Source organism: Gopherus evgoodei, chromosome 20 (genome assembly GCF_007399415.2).
Source record: "Gopherus evgoodei ecotype Sinaloan lineage chromosome 20, rGopEvg1_v1.p, whole genome shotgun sequence".
In the NCBI taxonomy this organism is placed as follows: Eukaryota; Metazoa; Chordata; order Testudines; family Testudinidae; genus Gopherus; species Gopherus evgoodei.
Genome location: NC_044341.1, coordinates 7,815,574 through 7,832,572, shown reverse-complemented (window position 1 = coordinate 7,832,572; position 16,999 = coordinate 7,815,574). Strand labels below are relative to the sequence as shown.

Below are 16,999 nucleotides of genomic sequence, written 5' to 3'. Positions count from 1 at the left end.
CCGGATACCCCAGCAGTTAATATCGGATTGCTCGTTTCCTGTGTTCTAGATCCCAGGACAGCCGGAATTCACCAGCGGGCTGCCATAAGCTATGTGTCTTAAACAACACGCCCTCTTCGGCATGCTCTAATTTGCCGCTGACCCAGGTGCAAAATGCCCTCCCGCCGCCCAAAAATCAACCAGTGGAGGGTGAGTTTTATTTTTATGGGGAGTTTAATTTCTTTACAAAATAACAATAATAAAAAAAAATCATTCCTCACTACATTGGGTCCAATTTGTCATTGGTGTAACTCCACTGATATTGATACAGCAATGCCAGGGGCGAATTTAGCCCAGCATCTATCTTAAGGTTCGGCGACAGTGCCTGGGCCTTTCTGTGGCGTGTTGGGTACCTGCACTACACCCACGCCCCCAAGCACAGGTATAGATAGCAATGTAGATGGTGAGGCATTGCATAGCTGAATAGAGTTAGGACACAACTGAGCCCTGTGGGTGTGTACCCTGCACAGCCCTCTGCACACCCAAGCAGTGTCTGCCCGGTGCTGCACTGCCATTTTAAACAGTGTAGTGTCCCACTGCCACTCTGCTGCCAGGGAAGGACTCCGGCAGCAGGGAAAGGATCCGGTAGCTCCCCACTGCTGGGCTTTCCTCACTGCCTTCCCCCACCAGAGCCTTTCACCGACTGCGTGTAGCTACACACTACAGCATGAAAGCCACCTGCTTTTCCCTGCGAGGTGTAGTGGGGTGCAGTGGAGATGTAGCCTTAGGTTCTTATATGGTCCCTGATACCATATTATCCGAGCTTTTCCCAGCATCCCTGTGAGGTAGGGAAGTACCAGGAGTCCATGGGACAGGTGGGGAACTAAGGCTCCAAGAGGCTAAGTGACTAGCCAAGGTCACACCAGGTGTTTGTGGCAGAGCAGGGACCCAAGCCCAGGTCCTAAGCTAGTGCCTGAACTGTCCTTACCCCTCTGTCTATCGTTTATTAGAAAACTGACTGCAACTGGATTGGGTGAGATTGTTTGTTTATTTCCAATGACATGGAACTAAATTCCCAAACACATCTCCAAGTCATTGGTTTTCCCTGATTTATGCCTGTTTGCATAGGTGAGTTTTTCATCCCCAGCAGGTCGCACAAGTCATCAGACCCAGAGGAGAAAATCTCTCGTCATCCAGAGATTTACAGTGGACGCTCGAGCCGCAGCTGGTATATGGGATTGTTACTCTTTGCTATTTTAAAGATGCATGTTTCCAGTTAGCAGGGCTGCCACGAAGGACCGGTGCCCCCTGGAAAATGGCATTTGGTAATGAGGAAACCAACGAGGAACCTGACATCAGAGTTGGCTTCAGAATACAGCCTAAGCAACAACCAGGGTAAAGTCACCAGATGATTATAATTACTATTAATTTATATTGCAGTAGCAATCAAGAGCCGTAGTCATGGGCCAAGCTTCCCCTTGTGCTAGGCTCTGTACAGACACAGAACATGTTCTCTGTATGTATAAATATCTCCTGTCTGTGTGTTCCATTCTATGCATCCGAAGAAGTGAGCTGTAGCTCACGAAAGCTCATGCTGAAATAAATTTTTTAGTCTCTATGGTGCCACAAGTACTCCTGTTCTTTTTGCGGATACAGGCTAACACTGCTGCTATTCTGAAACAGAACACAAAGACATTCCCTGCCCCAAAGAACATAGAGCCTATATACAAGTCAAGAGACAACGTGTGAAGACAGGAAACCATGGCTTCTCCTACCCCCAGCTGCTCCATTGACTTTAATGGGAACAGCACTGGGTCCTGTGTCTGTGGCGAGCTCTCTGCATAATCACCAACCTGCTAGTTGCTTGATGTAGACGGGGGTGGATCAGTGATGTGGTGGTGGGGGGCCTTGGTTAAAATTCCATCACTGGGTTTTGTGTGGGTGATATCCATCCCCACCCCCACCCCTTGCTCCCATCCTTGATCTTGATGCATCATCCCTGCAGGCCAGACTTGTCACTGGGGCCCACAGTCCCAATGGAACAGATTGCACCGAGCTGTAGGTAAGAAAAAAATCATCCCCAGGGTGGGGAGAGGAGGAATTCCCCTGCAAGCCGACACCTGGTTTGCTCAGCAAAAGACCGCAGGATCTGGCCCAAAGTTATGCCTGGTCCTCTGAGTCAAATTCTCAGAGGCACTGGTGGTGTTCCTTCAGATTGGTGTAGCTAAGGGCAGAACAAAGCCCTCCCCTTATGCCTTCCCCAAAGCTGCTTTCTCATTCATTCTTTCACTCGTGGGTAAGAGGTGGAGGAAGCATCAGCCCTGGATTAGGGTTTTCTTTTTGTCTCTTTGGGCCGCACGTTTCCCATTCAAGCTAGATTTTGCATGTAACAGTCTGACTGCTTGGGTTTAATTAATGCGGCGGAAGATCCAACAGGGCTTAGGGTTCATGATGCAATTTGCACCCAGCTCAGCGCGGCAAATCATCCCTCTCCTGGGTTAGAGAAACACATTCTGGGAAGGCCTCTGAGCAACTGCAAGGCAGCAGCTACCCAGCCAGAGAGCCGCCTCATTAAAACTTTGAGATGGCTGCCGTGTTCTCCAGGACAAGAAGGGAGCCCTCAACTTTGCACGAGGACCCTATTAGAAAGCTGTCCCTTGAAAAAAAGGTATTGTTGTGGATTCTTCTTCGCCCCCGGGCGCTGACCCCATCCTCTTCCTCCTGACCTCCTGGCGAAGAAGTGATGTTACATTGTACTGATAGAAAGAACAGGAGTACTTGTGGCACCTTAGAGACTAACAAATTTATTTCAGCATGAGCTTTCGTGAGCTACAGCTCACTTCTTCAGAGGCCAGGCCGGAATTGTAATACACAGTGCAAAGGGATTTTATTTACAGTAAAGGCTACCAGGGTCTGACTCCTTATTCAAACAGCTCTCGCAAAATAAAGCCTGGTTTCCTTTTGGACTAAATCGCTTGTGTCCCTTCTGGGGATGTTGTTGTCTTGCTGGAGAATTAAATGAGGTCTTGACAAAAATTTTAAGGCGAGGCAAATTATTCGTTCTCCTAGACACTGCCCTGTAGAGATGGTTCTTGTCTCTCCCAGTGGTAAGATACCAAACCTGATGCAGCCATCCCTCATCTCTGCATGTTCCCGGATGCTGTTGTAATGGGGGCATAGTAACGCCCCAGGGCCAGATCCTCAGCTGGTGGAAATCAGTGTAGTTCCACAGTTGATAAGCCAGTTTGCGCTAGCTGAGGAGCTGGCACCAGATGTTATGTTATGCTGTAGTAGATCCAAGGTAACACAGATGTTTTCCAATGCCAGAGCCTCATGGGCACCATTCTGAAATACAAGGGTGTCACCCATGCTGCATCTCAGTGCTTGTCTCGAATGCCAAGTGTTGAATAATCCCCTCCAGGACGGAGCTTTGCCCTCAGCCAGGCTGAAGATTGGCAGCACTACAGCTCATCCTGGCACCTTCCCACTCTAAAGCACAAGAGAGCCCCAGCAAATGCCATCCCAGCCATTTGTCTCTCCAGGCCAAGTTATCTTAGGCAGGCTGCCTTCCCTTCGTCATTTGCCTTCTGAGTGGCATTACACCGTGGGGGGGGGCAGCGGAGTGGCGCTGTATGTGAATGGAGAAGCTTGTTCCCAGGTTATCACTCGCCCATGGCTTCTTTCCTGCTCTGCCATTAACAGGTTTCCAGGAGCCCTGCAGAATCCATTGCCACCCTCTCTACTGCAGCACTGTTGGCACCGTTGCTACCAGCGCCGTCAGCCTTTGCATGGGTATTCGCGCCTGCCAAATAATCAGCCACGCCGGCATCGCTGCCACCACTTCCAGCCTCGAAAGTCTCCTCGACCCTGGTATTAGCTTTGCTGACACCAGCTCCCTGGCATGTGCGGTTTGGCTGCAAGATGCCCTTTTGAATGCCTTAACGAGCACCTCGCTGCCGTGGTGATGGGGCTCTCCGTAAGCTAATTAACTAACTAACAAATTGCCAACATGGTGGTGACTCTGCATAGATGCTTGTTAATTAAGGGCAGTTCTGAAAGTGCCCTTTTTGTGTGAAGGAACCGCTGCGACAGCTGCTGCTGTGGCTTTGGAGCCCTCTAACGGGTCATGGGCATCTGCACCATACCCACCAGGCTTTGGGCTGAGTGGGGGCAGCGTTCCCAATCGAGGGCACTGGGCCGTAGGCAGTCTGGAGCAGCTGCCCTCCACTGCCCTCTGCCATCTGGAAGAGCAATTCTGTGAAACTAACAGCTGTGAGTGTTACCTTGGATGGGGTTAAACCGAATTGACTCTGATTCTGTTTCCTCGTGTGTGCGAATGGGACAAGGGCATCAGCTGCCCTAACAGCTGGATTGCCACTGCTCTCAAACCAGTATAACCTTCCCCCTGGGCATCTCAACCACTCTCATCGTCCTTGCTAACACCGCCCTGTCAGAGACAATAGCACCACCCGGTTCCCACCACCATGACTGCCAGCACCTCGACTATCAACTTGGGTACCGCCCATACCATAACCACGGTCAGTTACCTGAACAAACTGCCCTTACCCAAGTGGAAAGGGACCTCTTCCACGTGTGAAGACAGCCCGATAGCCTGGACACACACACACACACACAACAGGAGAAATGAATGAATGAATTCATTAGAGAAGCAGAGCGAATGGCGAGTAAAAATCCAAGCCAGCATTTTCACAGCTGGGTCCCTTAAGTTAAACACCTCCACCTGCGCTTAGACACCTAGATAATTTGATTTTCAGAGGTGTTGAGTACCAGTGGGAGCTGCCAACATCCCGCACTGCTGAAAATCAGGCCATTGATTTAGGTACTTGAATATGGATTTAGGTGCCTCTGGTTTATTTATGGGGGTGCACGCAGTATGGTAGGTGCTTTTCAAACACTAAAGAAGGACAGTCCCTGCTTCAAGGACAGACAAGCCAGACCCTGGTTAGAGGAAGGGGAACAACAACAGGCACAAGCAGCACAGCCGAAGTGGGTCTTGAAGAGGGATTTCCATGTCACCAGGGAGCTCCGTGGATGAGTTCTATGCAAAGGGGGCCATGTGGATCCACATTATGGCACCCACGTTTGAGAAGGCTGATGCTCTCTGTCGCTGTCTTTTCTTGCAAGGAGGAATACCTGAGTGGAGACACTTTGGAGGGAGACTTTTAGCCATGACAGAGCATTTCATTTCTTCGCAATCCTCCACGGGGCTTGGCTCCAAATGTTCCCCACACCCTGCCTGAGAACTGGCCTGCACTGCAGCAGTTATTTCAGGTCACTTGCTGAGAACGGTGCTTAACGAACCACCCTCCAACCAGCCAGTAGTCTCGTCTCAGGAAAGTCTTTAGCCGGCCTTCTGCTTTTGCTTTCTGAATGGCAGACACCATGTAAACAAACCACAAGAGCAAGAAAAAGTGCTAGGTCGCTGTTTCGAAAGGGCTGCAAGGGAAGCTAGAAAAAGAGCCTCGCTCTTTCCTGACGTCCACAGGATGTACCGGGTGGTTGGAAACAAATGTTGCATTTTGCATTCCCCACCAACTAACCATTTCTAACTTTGGTAACTTCCAGTCGTGCCCGTAACACAGGATTCACACTTCAACTTTGAGGCTGCAAACTAGTTACCAGGGTGAGGGGTGCATTATAAAAATATGATGGGTGGGTGGAGGTCTTCCATTGCTGCCAGTTTTGCCATCCTTTCTTCCTCTCTCTTTTCCATTCTCTCCCTTTCTTGCATCTCCTTTGGTTTCAGTTCCAGGGGCACTAAAAGTGCGTGAGTGAGGAAGTTGCTTTAATTACTGTGCTCTGAATTGCCAGCCAAATAGCTGCATCCCTCTAGCTCCTACCGGACACCAGTATATCCCCAAATACCTGGGGAGCGTGTCCTCAGGGCTGGCTTACAGGTTTGTGAGGTCTCTGCCAAGCAACACATGCAGGAACCTTATAGATTCATAGATTCTAGGGCTGGAAGGGCCCTCGAGAGGTCATCGAGTCCAGTTCCCTGCCCTCATGGCAGGACCAAATACTGTCTACACCATCCCTGATAGACATTTATCTTTCCTGGGTATGGATTCCCCCAGTTGTGCATGCTTATCACACCCCTCCAGAAGCCTCTCTGTCTAGGGTCGTCCCCACAACCTGACGTGGAGCTCTGCATCTTTTGGTAATGCCCCCACACCTTCCAATACATGGATAGGGCAGCCCAGAGATAGGGCCAGTCTTTTCCAAACATGGACTGACGGGACTCCAATCTCTCGGTGTTGGCTAAGTATCTCCAGCGTTGATGGGTGTCCACATGGTTGGATCTGGGTGTGCATGACTTTGGTTTTTCTCCCAGTTCAGACACTGACTTTCTATTCATTTACATTCTAATGTGAACTGGTTGTTTTTTCGGCTGATCAGGTCGGCCCTCTGTGGTTGATTCTTCCCACCCTGCGTCTGAGCCGTTTTATGGTAATCGCACGTCCTGGGAGCACTCAATGAAAGTTTGCTGTGCCGTCATCTTAGGGAAGAGATTTGCTGCAGCAGATTTCTGGGCAGACAACTGGACGATGAGCAAATTCAGCTGGGGAGCTTCCTGATCCAAAGCCCATTGTAGTTATTACCACGGATCCTAACCATCTCACCTCCGAGGCGTTACCAGCCTTCTGCCTCCGAGAGGTAGGGGATAATGGGAACGCAGATGATGAGCTGGTCACAGTGATCCATCAGAAACGGCCACACTGACCTCAAAACAACAGCAGCTGGTCCAGCTCTCAACACTGCTGGTCACCAAGGCTCGGCGCCTCAAAAGCATGTAGGTGCCCAGTTCAGCTGGGAGTTAGGCACCCAAATACCTTCGACAATCTGGATCCAAGAGCCCACCACCCCCTGTGCTTCTCTTGCTAGGCAGTCTCCTCATGCAGAGGGGCATATTCACAATCCTGGCTTTTCTCATGAAGGCCACTCTGTGGTAACAGCCCTCCCTACCTAACACAACATCTTTCACTCAGAGACCACATCCTCCCTTGACAGCTTCATTTCGCAGCCTCCATAAAGCTGCGGACCCCCCGGCATTAAGCACAACAGCGCTGGGGACAGGTCTGTCTTGTGAGCGGGTTTGAAGCTGTGGGAACTCCCTTGGAGGAGGTGAGAGATGACCACAGATCTCAGCTCTCACAATGCAGTGCTGGCTGCTGTGACTGAGTCTTCCAGGCAGCACCTCTCCCAGAGGTGCTAACTACCACTTCAAAGCTTTTCCAGCTGCTCCTGGAGCAGGGAGGAGTCTAGACCGGGCAGAGGATGTTCATGCATGCAACTGTTGATTTGCACGTCACGTCCAGATGCTGTGCTGTGGTATAAACAGGTAGACAGATGTCACCAAATGGCTGTTGTGCTACCCCTTGTCTGCTTGTTGGATCCACCTGTTGTCTCTAATCTTCAATTGCCAACGCTTTGGGGTAAGGGCTGTATTTTTGTTATCAGCATTTACAGCGCCTAGCAAGATGAGGCTTTATCCCTGTAGGTGCTACCACAATATGTGGGGATAACTTTCACTTCCTGCAGAACTGGGTTGGATTTGAACTAGCCACATAGGGGGACAGTCTCCATGTCCCCCTCCAGTCCCCTGAGTCATCTAGTTCCTCCACTTAGGGTCTTTTTTTTGGCCATCCCTGCACACCAATTAAGTTCCATGAGCCTCTGCCTCAGGTTGCCATGACAAACTAACCTACCACTCCAGACGTGGTATTTTTCTGTCTGTGGCTCGCTACGGAGTTAAAATAACCTGAAAAAGAACAGCCGTCTCTTTGTCAAATTAGAAGCCAGTGCTGATATTCAGAAGCACTAAATTAACGGGAACCTTAAATCTCCAAGAGGCCCTGGTTTTTTTTTTGTTATCTCAATACCTCCACAGGCCCTGTAAACTATCTGACACTCCTCATTAAACCGTAATGCAGCAGCTGATGCAGCACGGTCTGTCCCTGCCCAGGGCCAGGCCCTAAGCTCTCTGTTTGAAGCTCCGGGGATGGGAAGGGAATTGCCCGCTCTTTTCTTCAATCCCTGAGCAAGTGACAAGCGCTCAGCTCCTGCAGAACCAGCCCATTTTATCCCATAAAGTGATAGAAGAAGGCCTGAGGGTAAACCCAGGATTAGCGAAACGGGAGAGCTGGACAGCTTGGTTCCAAGTAGGTTGGTGGTATGTGCAAACGGCCTGCTGGATGGTTTTGGAGCGTGGATAGGGGTGTGGTGGGACTAGTGCCTTCTCCGCGGAGGTTTGGGTTTTTTTACATATGGATTATTTCTTTCTCTGTTGTTTTTTTTTAAAAAAAAAAATACAAACCCCAAACCACTTCATTAAATAATCCAGGAGCCCAGAACGAATCCCCAACCCCGCCTGCTCCAGGAGATTTTAGTGCCCTGCTGACACCGAGGTGAATTCCCCATCTGGAATCTCTCTGCGTGGCTCTGGTGGCTTGTAGGGATCTTGCAGTGTGGGAGCTGCAGGGGCAGGGCTGGGCTGCTGCTTGGTGCCCTAGCAATTGTTGGAAGGGGCAGGGCTAACTCTGTTCTTACAAAGCCGACCTGTTCTCTGCCTCAGTGGGAGTACCTGGGCCCACCAAGCTTTTACCGAGTTTATGCCAGGTGCTTTGGGAGAGCCCTGTTCTCTCCCTTCCCATCCCAACAGGTCCAGCTTTTAATGGATTTTATGTGGCAGAAGCCAGAGTTGAATAAATAAGTAGCAAGGAATAATTTATGAGCCATATTCAGCCTCTTTTATCCACCATCTGATGGTGAGTCTGGCTGATTCCATCCATGCCTCTTCCAATGGGCTTGCTTTCTGGACCAAATACAAAGTCCAAATTCCAGCGTTGCTGGGATTGGTAAGAAAGGTCGCATGGGATTGTTTCTCTACTCTGATTGGATCAGCAGGTGAATGGTTCTGTCGTGTACATATGTGCGTGTGCAAATTTACGATTTGGTGTCTGCAGGTACTCTGGCTTTGAAATGCCCTTTCCATCGGCCACTTTTGCTAGGAAAATTGCCCAGATGTTTGTCTGAAAATGAGGAGCAAATGCAGCTAAAGAAAATCCCTTTAAAGGTTCAAACAAGCATGAATGGAAACAAATGTCTGCAGTATCCCTCTCCCCATTAGAGAAGCAAGGAGCTTTATTGGAATGGGTGGATTTCTCGGAAACCCAACTCGGTGCAAACCATCTATGGCTTATGGGCGATCAGAGTACATGGCCAGAGTGGTCCCTTCTGGCCTTAAAAGTTAAGGTACATGATATGCCGGCCCCCAAATTTCTCTCAGTGGGCCTGTTTCTGTGGCTGTGCTGCAGGCAATTCTAGGGCAGTGCAAAGAGATGAAGAAGCAGCCAGAATGTTTTTTTCCCCCTTCACTGTTGAAATGTTTCTTCAGCTTCTAGTGGGCTCTGGTCTCTCCTCAGCACATTGTTCTTGGTTGCCGTCCTTTGATCTAAGGCCACCAGAAACCCAGGCCTAGACTCAAAGGGATTTAGGCGCCAAACCGGTGGAAGTTAGGATCCTAAATACTTCTGACGGTCTGCGCCCATGTGTTGTCTATGTCCCACGCACTGGTTCTTACATATGCAGAGGGATGCTGCAGGAATCCAGGCTCTAGCAAGATCCTCGATGAATAAATAACAGTTTAAAAGGCGAAGGTGAGGAGGAAGAATGATCTCGTCTCTCTAACGGCCCTTCCACGCCACAGAGCAATTACTCTCCTTTGAGTGATTTTAGACCCAGTCAGTCTCTCCCAATTCCCACAAGGCTCTGAAAGGAAAGGGGGGCTCGCTCTCCAGAGCCTGTATACAATCCCCTCTGGCTCTGCTCTGCCTGCGGTGGTGGGGGTTTACTGCCGCCAGAGGGGGTTTAGTGGATTCATTATCTCTTCTGAGAGTTCTGTCAGGCCGCCTCCAAAATGTCTGAGGTGGGAACTGAAGGAGATTAAAGCTAGGAAGGCAGGGAGCTGGGGGGGAACAGGGGAGGAGGGAAGATTCACCACAGTATTTGATCCCTCAGGCACTAAAAACCATGTCTTTTCCAGCGGAGTGTTGCAAATTCAGACAACCGACCTCAGCAGGGGTAGCTGAGAAGCTGTGGTCTGGCTGAGTGAAGTTTGTGGGGAAAGGTCAGCCGGGCTGGAGCTCCAAACTCCACTCCAGATGCCAAGTGCCTGGGGATGGCCGCAGAATAGTGCAAGAGAGCACAGATGGGGCTGTCTGAAGCTGCTCTGCGCCCTCCCGCCATCCGTCCCCTGGTACCTTCAAAGGCTGTCTCTGCGTCTGCTCTGTTGTCTGCCTTTGGGTCTCTGCTACATCCCAGAACCCCCCTGGCTGGCTGTCTCCTTTTGAAGCACTGCAGCAGCCAGCGCTAGGTGCTGGGCACGGCAGGGGAGCGGAGGCTCCAGCTGCAGATGACAGAGCAGAAACCAGGAGGAAGGAGTGACCTATGGAGAGGACGGAGCTGTTTATGGAGCTGGTTGTCTGAGGGGGGCAGGAGGGGCAGGCCCTCTCCTTGGTCTGGATGCCAGATAAGGCAGGTCCTGCTCCTCTTACGGATGGTAGGAGTGTCCCTGATGGTAGTGTGGGGGGGCATCTCTGCCTGTTGGAGAGGAGAATGAAACCCCCAGAGAGGGAGGGTTCTCGGGGCCTGTGGCATGCAGCTGCCAGCTGAACAGGTCTGCCCTGCCCTGCCCAGTGGGTGCTGCTCCCTGCTAGGGGATATAATACTGGGATGGGAGTGAATTGCTCAGTCAAGTACACAGTGTGCAGAGGACATTGTAGAAGGAAAAGGGCATTGGGCTAAATCTCTTTACAAGTCCCTGCCTCAGAAATCACCGCTTAATTTACTTCAGTGGCTGAGTTGAGGCTTTGCCATGTGTGGGGAACGCTTCTTCCAGGAATCAGAGTTGGGAGCCAGGACTCCTGGGCTCTGTTCCTGGCTCTACCACTGACTTGCTGTGTGATCTCAGCCCAGTCACTTCATTTCTCTGTACCTCCATTTCCTCAGCTGTAAAATGGGGATGACAGTACTTACTGAGGGGTGCATCTCATAAGACTGCTGGGAGGTGTAATTAATTCATCCTTGCTAAGCCCTTTGAGGCCCTCAAGGGAAAGGTAAGTAACGCAGGCACCAGGCATTGGTAATTAGCTACAGAACTGCATTATTTTGTAGCTTATTTTCAGAGTCCATGATCTGGACCTCACGAGTGTCCCACGGTTTGTACTGCTGGCTGATCACCAGTGTGATGAACTGAAAACCTGGGGGAACCTGCTGTACCAGCCAGTGCCCGTCTCTGCAGGTACGTCTCTGATGTACCTTCAGTCTACAGAAAGGTGCTACCCGCATGGGTTTACGTGGCCCCTCATTCCCCTTTGCACTGAGCACATCTTTCTACCGGACGTCTCTGGGGCCCTGTGTTAGCGAAGAAAGAACACGGTAGAGATGCCCTCAGTACGGGCCGGTTGGCACAGCAAACAGCACCCAGGAGCCTTGCTTGGAGAGGGCTCGTGGCAGACTGAGGATGCAGGAGCGGAACTCCCCAGAGGAAGAGAGAACTGGAGAGAGGGGAGGGGAGAGCAGGGGGGAGGGTAGGTGCCAGAGAAGGGAAGTGGAGGAGGAGAAGAGAGGGAGTGAGACAGTGGGGAGGCGAAAGAGGAGAAAGTCACAGAACCAGTGGATGCGGAAGGAAGAAGGTACGAGCAGAATGACAAGTGGGACATGCGGGATGTTCTCCAAGGGGTTAGTGGGGCAGCTGCTGCTGGGAGAATGCACTCCCAGGCGCTTCACTCCAGCAGCCGTCCCACCCCCACCCTTGGGATCCAGCACCGAGGAAGCGGTGCTGCTGCTGGTTTTGCAGGGTCGACGCTCACATGGCACAAAGGGGCGAGGGGAGGTGGCACAGGGTTTCAGCCTCCATTCTGTGCCGCTCCCTCCTCACACGGAGACCCCGGGAACCGAGGGGTTTGTCTCTGAGATGAAACGCTTTAAATCAACACATGAATATTTAATGCCAATTTGTGCCCGAGGGGCAGGCAAGGCAGTTTAAAGGGAGGAGGAGACGCACAGACCTGACCTTTGCTAACCACGCTGTGGCTTGTCTTCGCAGGGCTTTCCAGGGAGCTAAGCGACACAGGCCTGAGCCGATGGGCTCGGTTATAGGGCAAGAAGCGGACTGGTTCAAAGGTGTCTGGGTGCAGCATACAATGGACAAAGCCGAGTGAAGACGGAATGAAGGAGGTGCACCGGTGGGGGGGGTGGGGGGCGGTCAGAGCAGGCCAGTGCGGTCCCAGCAGAGACGGGCAGAGCAGAGCCCTACAAATGGAAGGCAGAGCCTGGGAATGTCAGCGCGGCCCCAAGACATGGTGCTAATTCAAGGGCAATAGTGACAGCAGAGGAGAGTCAGTGAAAAGTGGAGAGCCCCAATCCAAGAGCAGGATGAATCAGAGGAGCTGTGCTATAGCAGCGTATGGACTCGACAGGACCAGCCCGAAGGCAATATCGACTTGGCGGGCTCAGCCCAGGCGCAGTCCGAGATTCTATCCTTTGTGCATGTGAATTTAGTGCTGGTGAAAGGGGCTAGGCTGGGCTGGTAGCCCCAGTCTGCAGCATGGGAATTTCCAGCGGAAGCGTCACGGAGCTGACCTGCTAACGTCTCATCCACTCAAAGCAGGGATGGGACTGGAACTACTGAACTCCGGGCATCTGAAATCGGCCAGGATCTAGGAGGGACTGCATGGGGATCAGGTCAAGGGCAGTATAATGATGGACCTACCAGAAAAACAGCTATAGCACAGACTGGAGGTGTCCGTGCTCCATCGAGTACAGTCGAGGCTGGATGCAGCCAGCGCTAACGCTGCCCAGTAAACACCTGCTTTCCCTGTCTGCTCCTGTCAGTGCACTGAATGTGTCTGATGGGAGCTGCATACAAATATGGGGGAGAGGGAAGGCTATGGCTGTGGGGGTGAGTGGGGAAGACCTATCTCCCGTTCCCCAAGGGGCTGTTCTGAGTAAGATCCTGAAGACAGAGGCATTTGGGGTATAATCCCCCTTCAAGCCAGCTGAGTTTGGAGATGTTTTCTCCAGCCCCGCGCCCAGCAATGCTCCAGGACCCAGGGAGCGCAGAGATGACAGAAGAGCAGATGCAAAGGATTTCAGTTTTTCAAAAGCCCCCCTCCCTCCCCCCAGGAGCGGCTGGTGATGCTCCCCAGCCCTCCCCACCCTCCAGGGGGTGGGGCAGGGCATCCCAGCTGCACAAGTGAAGAGTGTGTGACCCTGAGAGTGTAAAGGAGCAGGCTCGGCAGAGGAGCCCAAGACAAGCCAGGAGGGCAGCCTGTGAGCGACCCCCTGGCAGAGACACAGTAAGCCCGTTACACATCAGATTGGAAGCATTTGCTAGACAGGCCACTTGGAACTCAGCTGACTCCCTCTCCATCCCAACATACCGTCCCACCCCTGGTCAGCCCTACTCCCTTCAGATCTGCTCAGGGAAATGGAGGCATTTCAGTGGATCCCTGCAAGCCACGGGGGCCTGGAGTCTACTGGGCTCGCCCCACTTCTCTAGCGCAGAGCGGCAGCTGCAGCCATTGCTCACCTTAGCTGGCGTTCTGGGAGCTGCTGCTGGAAACCTTCATGCTACCACCCCTGGCTACCGCCACCACTGCCTAGCCAAGGACCAGCCTCTGCCCAGGTGAGGAGGGCAACAGCCCAGGGCTTAGTTTGGCCACCCCTGTTATAGACTGTGGTTCACGAACCACATGTGGCTCTTTTACCATTAAAGTGGGGCTTGCAGAGCCCCCCACACCCTCCCATTCTTCACCTACCGGACTGGGGCGGTGGGGGGAGAGCTCAGGATCTCTGCCTTGCAGCAGGGTGGTGTGGCAGGGGCTTCTACCCGTGGAAGGGGGTACCTGTGGAAGGCTGAAGCCCCAGCCCCTGGCTCCCAGCAGCTGTGCCTTAGCTCTTGAACTTCTGAAGATTGTCGTAGGTGGCTCAGAGGGCCAGTAAGTTTGGCCACCTCGGTCTAGAATATTCCATCAAAGCCCCCTGATGTGGATGGATGGACCCTCCTTTCTTGGCAATCTTCATGTTTGTTCATTTCTGGTCTGCACATCCTCCACCCTGCCCTGACCACCCTGTCCCAAGGCCGGTGAGCAGGGCTCCCTCAGTGGACCACCTCTGTCTGAAGAAATCCCTCTGCTGGGATGGGCCAGAAATGCAGTTATGTCCTTGTCCTTTAGGGACCCTGACTTATTTGCATGTAGTTTTGGGCTGTATTGCTTTATTGCTGATGCTCGGGGGAAGTGGTGCATTGAGCCTGAAAGCCTGCATCATTGAATTTGAATCCAACTCCCCTGTATCGTGCCAGCAAGCTAAGCCATGGAGGATACCTAGGTACCAGAATGCTGGCACATTCCCATCAGACACAGCACAGAGATGAGAATCTACAAGCTGCAAACCCACTGGAGAAGTGGAAGCTCCGAGTGGCCTGATCCTCTCCTCATGCCCAATGTCCCCCCACCCAGATCCCAGCAAGGGCAGAGCTAGATTAACCCCAGTCAGGCCTCCTCCTTCCCAGATCTTGTTTTGCAGGAGTTTAATAAACACTCCTGGAAGGCAACCTGGGAATGAATTTCACTGCATTACCTGAAATTCTCTCACCCCTCCCAGAAGCTGCCTCCATTGTCCAAATCTCCAGGCCAGCCAGGACCCAGGCACTGGCCCAGAAGAAGGCACCACAACAACAGCTGGAAGTCACCCTCACCAGCAAGAAGCCCCTTTGATCAAGAGAAGGCAGCTACAGGCCAACCATCTCCCACCACTTTGGGAGATGGATGCTGGGCTCTACTGGGAAGGGGGGGGGCGCATCTCTGGGTCCTGGGAGCTGCCAGAAGCAGGAGGTAAGGTAACAGGGATGGGCACAATGGCACGCCGTTCCCCTGTCCTCAGACTCACTTTGCTTGACAGTAGCACTCTGGTGGGTCTTGCCCACCCTTGGCCAGAGCAGGCAAAGGGCCACTCTCCTACCAGCCAGGCTGCTGGTACCTCCATGCAGCCTCCTTCCCGGCCCTTCTGGGAACTTGTGGCAAAGGTCTCCATGGACCCCAGAGGAGCTGCTCGGACCCTGACACAGTTGGAGAGGGAGAGAGAAAGCCGGCTCCCAAGCCAGAGTGCTCAGCCTGCACCACAGTGCCAAGCTGGGCAGCGCGCTCTCCTCTCTCATCGCCTGCTACTGCAGGAGAATTTACCGCAGGGGAGTTGAGGCGGGAGATGCAGCACCCAGCTGTCGGCAGCGGGGGATGCACCGACCCCCAGCTTACAGAACGAGACCCTCTCCCCTCCTTGGAGGGGCCCGTTGTGTGCAGGGTGGGAGGAGGACCCAGCTTGCCTGCAAAAAGCACGGACTCCCTCCCTAGCCCCTCTGCGCGCCGACCGTGCCTGGCATGGAGTCACCTTCAGCTCCCACCCAGCGCAGGGGCAGAGCAGCGCGAACTCTGCAGACAGGGTTGGCTGGCAGGTGGCAAGCCTGGCGTCGGTAGCCGTGGGGACAGAGAGACCCACCCTGATGCAAAGAGAGTTGAGGGGTGCAGTGGAGGCAGGAGGCGGATTGTTGAACAGGGACTCTCCCCCCGACAGACCCGGGGAGCTGTCCCGCTGCTTTCCAGGGGAGCCCCCAGCGGGCAGCTTCCTTCGGGCTCTGCAAACGCCAGATGCTCCAGGGCTCTGCACCCAACCCAGCCTTGCTGCCCACCCCTTGTCTCCTTCCCTGGCACTCACCGCTCGCCAGCCCGGCTCTCAGGGAAAGGCAGCTGTGAGGATGGAGGCTGGATCCCCGTCTTCTGCAGAGCCCAGGAGGAGTGAGGCGCGGCTGGGGTGCTCAGCCGCCCCGGCCCCTGGGTGTGTGTGAGCGAGCGTGTGTCTCGCGGATGAAAGCAGGCTCAGGGCAGCAGCTGCTGCTGTCAGTAGAAAATGCACCACAAAGACCACCATAGACCACTGCTCCCCCCTCCCCTCCTAAGACAGCAGTGACGTCTAAAGTGCAGGGAAGCCAGGGCCGTTTAACCCTCTGCTCGCTGGACTGCCCGTGCCTCGGGTCCCGCTGCACCCTGGCGAACCCGGCGTGGGTAGATCTCGGGTGGGGGAGCAGCAGGGCATTAGGAGCCAGGAGACCCATTTCTAAATGCTCTCCTGCCCCTATTAGGGGTCTGCTAAGCCAGCGCACAGCTCTGTCTGCCCTACTCTTGTAGGGGGGCAGCTCTTTCTTTACAAGCTCCAGCTGTCCATTCGTCTGGCAACGGATCTAGTGGCTGGAGCACTAGCCTGGGAGCCAGGCATTCTCCTCTCAACTCTGCCCCAATCCAGGAGAGGCATGTCATCTTTGTGCCTCTGTTTCCCATCTCGCCCTGGGCCGATCCTGCTTAGTTCCATTGTAAGGGTGCCAGGGCAGAGGCTTTCTCTCACTCTGTGCCTAGTGCAATGGGGTTCTCATCCAGTGGAGCCCTGGGCTCTACTCTGACATAGACCAGGATAATCCCACTCACCACTAGAATATCAGCAAGCCCATGTGGCAAGCAGGATATTTACCGCTTGTCCCCAAGGCTTCCTCTTAGCCAGAGGTGCAGGTGCTGTGGGTGCTGCCACCCCAACCCCGCTTGAAGTGGTTCCCATCGTATCCAGGGTTTATAGTTTTGGTTCATTGGCTCTCAGCACCCCCACCACAGCACCAATTGTTCCATCCCCCCTGCTCTTAGCCAGCCTGCCCTGGCTGCTGTATCTGTTCTAGGTCTGGCAGGTGACAGGTTTTGCAGCTCGTGTGGTGTTGGGCTAAGAGTGGCTAGCTGTGAAATGATCACAAGGGAAGGTTGGCATGGAGCAATGGGGGAAGGAGAGAAAGGCCCCTTTCCATCGGGCAGGGTGGGCCAAGGAAAAAGGCTGAGAAGCTGGACTGAAGGGAGCCTCCCTTCAGAAGATGAGAGGACAGGAGACAATGGAAACGTTCAAA

The 16,999-nt window shown here is 53.1% G+C and overlaps 1 protein-coding gene across 1 annotated transcript in view; it reads right to left on the bottom strand.

Annotated features, from left to right (window-relative positions):
- Window positions 1-15,934, bottom strand: part of LOC115637511 (protein FAM49A-like) — a 37,799-nt gene extending 21,865 nt beyond the window's left edge. The window contains exon 1 of the mRNA XM_030538811.1: window positions 15,775-15,934. The gene's annotated coding sequence lies outside the window, so the exon portion shown is untranslated. The remainder of the gene's footprint in view (window positions 1-15,774) is intronic.
- Between the last annotated feature and the right edge of the window lie 1,065 nt (window positions 15,935-16,999).